Here is a 6366-nt window from a genome sequence, read left to right on the forward strand (position 1 = left end):
AATCAATGTAATGAAACAAGCTATATGAATGGTTGAATGTGAAGCTGATGATGTGCCCTGTAAACTTTCACTCAATCCAAAATAAAAACATTTAATAAAAAAAAAAGAAAGAAAGAAAAAATAAAATGTAGGCAATGTCACTGAACTGTACATGTAGAAATTGAATGATTGTGTGTTCTGCTAGTGTGGTGCTGTAGGATAATGCACTGGACCGCAAGGTCAATTTGAACCACAAGTTCGGTGGTTCAAACTCACCAGCCACAACTCCGAAACCCTATACAAGGTCACTGCATTGGAACTGACTTGATGGCACTTAACAACATGTATGTATTTTCACCAAAAAAAAATAAAAACAAAATACTTAAAGGCTCATATACTTCTCCTAGGGTACAGATGGGAACACCTAAGATAAACTGTCTCCTTCTAGAACCAAAGGCAGGTATGCAAAACTCTTATCTGAAATCAGTTTAACCAAGCCCTCAGTCATTCAGGTATTTAGGAGCAATTGTGTTTTGAGATCTTCATTGAGCTGAAGGCTTTCGTTCAGGCAAAAAATCAAGGAGTAGGGATGGACTAGGGAGAAGAAAGTTTCTTCCAGAGGAACAGTTGCCACTTTTTCTTACAAAATCATTCTTGAATATACATTTCCATCAAGGAAGTATCTGGCCTTTAATATACCAAGTGAGGCTCATAGGCTTGTCTTACCTTGTTAATCATTGAGTAGAATTTGACTCACCCCAAAAGAGAGTAGCTGGCCAGAGGTCACAAGATCTTGATCTGCTAGGCATTCAGTTTTAACAGGCGCCTAGTAGCAAGCTCATACGTGCTTTTCAAAACAGGTTGCCATGTCAGTGAGGTGACTGAGCCAAAACACCACAGGGTGCCTCCAGATGAAGACTGCTTCTTTTGTCAGGGGCTCCACAGGGCAGAGTCATCCCTCACACAGACTTGTAGCTCAGTTAGAATTGTGGGGCTTCTATGTGCATCTCTTCCCAAGAAGGAGAATTCCTTCTAGCATTATGGGAAGAAGAAACATAAATATGTAACATATGCATCCCGAAGTAGAAGCCGCAACAGCAATACATTAAGTTGGCCCAAAAATCACCTCCATGATAGCTTCCCTTCCACGTGAACTCTGACCAAACCTCATTACCTGAATCATGGGAGTGAGCAGAATGGTGAGTTAAGTACCTGTATCTAGTAAAGGCATTAAAGTTTGAGCCCTCCCCGAGGTTCTCCCATATACCTGACAGGTGAGTATGGCCTTTGGTATTCCTTGATGACAGGGCAACATTGGTCCCTCCCCTAATTATCTGTCACTTCAATAAGCTGAGGTTGGGATTCAATGGGGAGGGAGAAATTATGAACAGAGTAACTATGTACCAGTGAGAAAAGCATGTTTACTTTGTTTCAAGCATTGCAGTGTGTGATCGTGGTTTACACAAACTTTCAATGTTCTCAGTCCACTCAAATCCTTCTATTAGGCAAAATATTCAACCTTATGGACTATTAAAGTCTCATGAACTGAAAAAGTGTTAAACTCAAAACAATGCCTAAAAAATTATGGGACATGTCAAAAGAATACAAAAGTCAACTTGGAAAGGCTCCTGATGACCAAATTGGGGGCAGTTTGAGCAACAAAATAAATACTGAAAATCATGGATCACAATCTACTAAATAAAATAGAAACCATGAATCCAAAAAGATACAAAATGAAAATCATAAAGAATAGTATATTTACATAGTTTTAAAGCATGTTTACCCCCCCCCCCCCCAATTATTAGTTATAAAGGGAAAAGAGTAATCTTCCAATGGAGAAGCCTGGAGACACAAATTTAATCAAGTGATCAAAGTAATCATCAACAGGTATGGAACAAATCTATAGCATACGTTACCTGATAAGGAACACAGCATCACATCTATGATCTCCCAGAGAAAAAGACATGCATTTAATGATGAGGAAACATCAGGACCCACACTGAGAGACAATTATTAAGTAAATGTTTTATAATCTTCAAAAGTCTCAAAGTTATAAAAGTCAACAAAAGCTTAGGAACTATATTCTAGACCAAGACAATTAAGGAGACATAACAAACAAATGCCAACATGTGATTCTGAAATGAATTATTTTTCTATAAAGAGAATTATTGGTAAATTTTTAAGAACTTGAATAGGACTAGTACTGCTGTTAACTTGTTTGGCTAACTGAAAGGTTGGAGATTTGAGTCTTCCAAGACATGCCTTGGAAGAAAAACCTGAAGATCCACTTCTAAAAAATCAGCCATTAAAAATCTTACAGAGCACAGTTCTACTGTAATACACATGGGGTAACCATGAGTTGAAGTTGACTCTATGGCCACTGGTTTATCAGTGAGTCATACTGTAATGGCTTGCATGTATAGCTAGGATGCTGGAAGTTAGGCCATTGGTATACCAGCTGGATCACTATGATGGACAGGTTTTAGCAGAGCTCCCATATTAAGACTAAGAAAAAAGGCCTGACAACCTACTTATAAAAATAAGGCAATATAAACCCTGTATCTCTGTATCACCACAGAATACAGGTAGTTACCAATTTACAGCAGGATTCCATGCCTATGACTCTGTAGTCACTTCTGATGTAAGTTAAATATCTTTTTTTCAAATTTATTTATACTGTCTTTTATGATCAGTATCCTTATTTGTTTTGAGGGACTGGAAACACTACATATAAACTTATATACATACATCCATATTACTAACAATAAGATATATATAGATACGTACATATATATAGATATGTACATCTTATTGTTAGTAATATGGATGTATGATATAAATTTATATCTATCTATATGTGCATTTAAAAATATGACCATGGTTAAGTGCAGTTTATTGTTAACTTGAATATGTCAGAAGTTGTATACTACCTGTCTTGTCTAATATACTGCTAAAAGATGAGCCTCCTAGACTGGCAGGTACTCAAAGCACACAGTGGCTCCAACAATGAACTCAGGCACATGATCATGAAGATGACACAGCACCAGGCAACATTTTCTGTTTTATGACAGGTGCTATGAATCAGCACAACAATGTGTCAATTTGTAGCGTGGGTGTTGCTGCCTGGACAACAGACTGGAAGCAATCCATAATCATGCCCATTCCAAAGAAAAGTGATCCAACAGAATGCAGAAATTATCAAATAATATCAATATAACATACAAGTAAAATTTTGCTGAACGTAATTTAAAAAGAGTTGCAGTAGTACATCAATAGGCAGCTGTCAGAAATTGAAGCTGGATTCCAAAGAGGACATGGAATGAGGGATATCAGATACTGCTGCTATCAGGTGGACCTTGGCTGAACGTAGAGAATACCAGAAGGATACTTATTATGGTAAAAAGCTGGGTTGATTATGGTTCTGTAAGAAAGTGTCCTTGCTTGTAAGAAACACACACTAAAAGTATTCTGAAGTATCATGGGGAAGGAACATTTACTGTTTTGTGTTTATCGACTTGTTAATTTGTGATGGTTCCAATTTTTATTTTTAGTCATTAAAACTTAACAAAATGTAGTGATCACTAAAAGACAAAACGTATTTGGCAAGGATGTGTGCAGAGTAACTTCATTTACAATTTTTGACACTATTGTGTTGATAATTAGAAATAGAGTAAACACAGCGACCTTTCAGCTTCCTGACCAAAACTTTCTATTACCATTGTAAATAAAACACAAAATGTGTGCTTAGAAATAGAAGAGCAAAGCAGATTCACAGTTGAATACTTGTAACAAAATAATGTTGTTGTTGTTGTTGTTATGTGCCGTGGAGTCGGTTTAGATTCATAGAGACCCTGTACAGGATTTCTGAGGCTGTAAATCTTTATGGGAGCAGGAAGCCTCATCTTTCTCCCATGGAACAGCTGGTAGTTGTTTTTTTCCCTTGAGGGGTCAGCCTGAAAAGAAAGCTCTAGCAAAATGCTAGACTTTATACTTTGACCTATTCAGTCCAACACTTTTGTCAGCATGAAAGATATGAGTCATCTTTATTGAATGTCCCAAGGATAATATGAAACAAGCAAATATACCGGATGTCAGAATCATAACTCAGAAATTCAGTAAAAAGTTGAAGTGAATTAAGAATATTTAATCAAAATGCAAGGGTAAGTAAAAAAAAAATTACTGCTATTAGTGTTCCAGTTCATACATGCATGGTTTATTCCAACCAAAACATGTGTAAACATTTCTCTGCAATCAGTGGATGGCTGAAGACAAGTACTCTTAATCTCAGTAAGACACCTGTCTTCATCTCTCTAGATGTCTTAAAAAAAAAAAAAAAAAGGGTCCAGTCAAAACAGTGGTTTTCAAGAGGATTTTACCAGACTGGTTAAAATCAAGGCAAAGTGGACAGTTCAGGTTATGGAGAAAGTTTTTGGGGTCTTCAGAGGGGTAATTTTGATAGTCATCACCCCAGTTTGTCCTATTGTGGTGGCTTTTGTATTGCTGTGATGCCAGAAGCTGAGCCAGTAGCCTGCTGTATTGCCTACTGGAGTCATAAGCAGGTTGTCATTTTACCTGCACGACCTGCCTGCCTGCTTGTCTGCTGTCCAACCTGCCGGTCTTGGTTTTTCAGTCCGGCAGTTACATGAGTCACAAGCCTCTAACCTGACATCTGACCCATGGACTTAAGACTTATCCACCTTTACAACTCTGAGAGCTATTTCTTCATATAAACTTCTCTTTATATATACGTATATAAGCTTCACTGTTTCAGCTTTCGAGAACCCAGCCTAAGACACAGACCATCAATTGCTCATAAGGAAGTTGAGGTAGAAAACAAAAATCCTCATAATTGGACAAATAAATAAAATCATGATAAACATAGATAAGATTGAAGTTGTCAAAGACTTCATTTTGCTTGGGTCCACAATCAGTGCTCATAAAAACAGTAGTCAAGAAATCAAATGATGTATTGCATTAGGAAAATCCATTAAAAAAGACCTCTTTAAAGTATTAAAGAGAACACATGTCACTTTGAGGACTAAGATGTGTGTGGCCCAAGTTAAGGTATTTTCAATCCCTTCATATGCATGTGAAAATTGGAAAATTAATAAGGAAGACCATATAAAAATCAATGCATTTTAATTATGGTGGTGGTGTGCCATGGAGTCAGTTCGAACTCATGGTGACCCTGAACAGGGTTTCCAAGGCTGCCAGAAAAATATATTCTACATACTTGGAAGAAGTACATAGAGACTAATATGCTCCTTAAAAGCCAGGATTACAAGACTTCATCTCTCATTCTTTGAACATATTATTGTCCTTTGAACATGTTATCAAGAGGGACCAGTCCCTGAAAAGGACATCATGGTTGGTAAAGTGGACAGTTGGCAAAAAAGAGGAAGATCCTCAACAAGATGAACGGACACAGTGGGAACAATGGGCTCAAGCATAGCAATGATTGTGAGAATAGTGCAAGACCAGGCAGAGTCTCGTTTCACTGTGCTATGAGTAGAACTGAGTTGACAGTACCTGACAAGTTCTGGCTGAAGTTGAGCACAATCAAAATAATGCCATGAGAGCTGAAATACTATACTAGATATAGCCCATGTAAATTTATAGACCATCACAAGGACAAATTTGATGTATTAGACACTAAAGACCAATGACCAGAGGGGTTGTGGGATGACATCAAGAATTTCATACACGAAGAAAGCAAACTGTCATTAAAAAGACAGGAAAGAAAGAAAAGACCAAATTAGATGTCAGAAGAAACTCTGAAGCTTGCTCTTAAATGTAGAGAAGCTAAAATGACTGGAGAAAATAATGAAGTAAAAGAGCTGAACAAAAGTTTCAAAGGAAAGATCAAGAAGAATTAGCAAAATATGATAATGAAATGTGCAAAGATCTGAACTTAAAAAACCAAAAGAGAAGAACACATTCAGCATTTCTCAAGAAGAAAGAATGGAATAAAAAATTCAAGCCATGGGTTGCAATACTAAAGATTCCATGAGCAAAATATTGAACGAAGCAGGAAGCATCAAAAGAAGAGGAAAGGTGGTCAGGTGCCCTCAGAGCAAACCCCCTTCCAAGACTAAGACTCAATGGGAATACACACTCTGATTGGTAACCACGTTCGTCACCAATAAGGGGATGTGAGGGAAAAACAGCAATGAAGTTGCAAGCTAAGCCCTACAATGTTCAATAGACTCCTGTGAACCTGGGTGGAAACCTGGTTGGCCAGCAGTGTGGCAAGACCTGGGTGGGGACTCTTGGGCCCAGAGTCAGTGACATAGCTACAGAGGACTAGAGTGGAGAGTGAAGTGTCCAGCTGATAAGAAGAGAGGGCATATGCACAAGAACACCCACACTTGCAGATAATACCCACTT

The sequence above is a fragment of the Chrysochloris asiatica genome, unplaced genomic scaffold (assembly GCF_000296735.1).
Source record: "Chrysochloris asiatica unplaced genomic scaffold, ChrAsi1.0 scaffold00014, whole genome shotgun sequence".
Classification (NCBI taxonomy): domain Eukaryota; kingdom Metazoa; phylum Chordata; class Mammalia; order Afrosoricida; family Chrysochloridae; genus Chrysochloris; species Chrysochloris asiatica.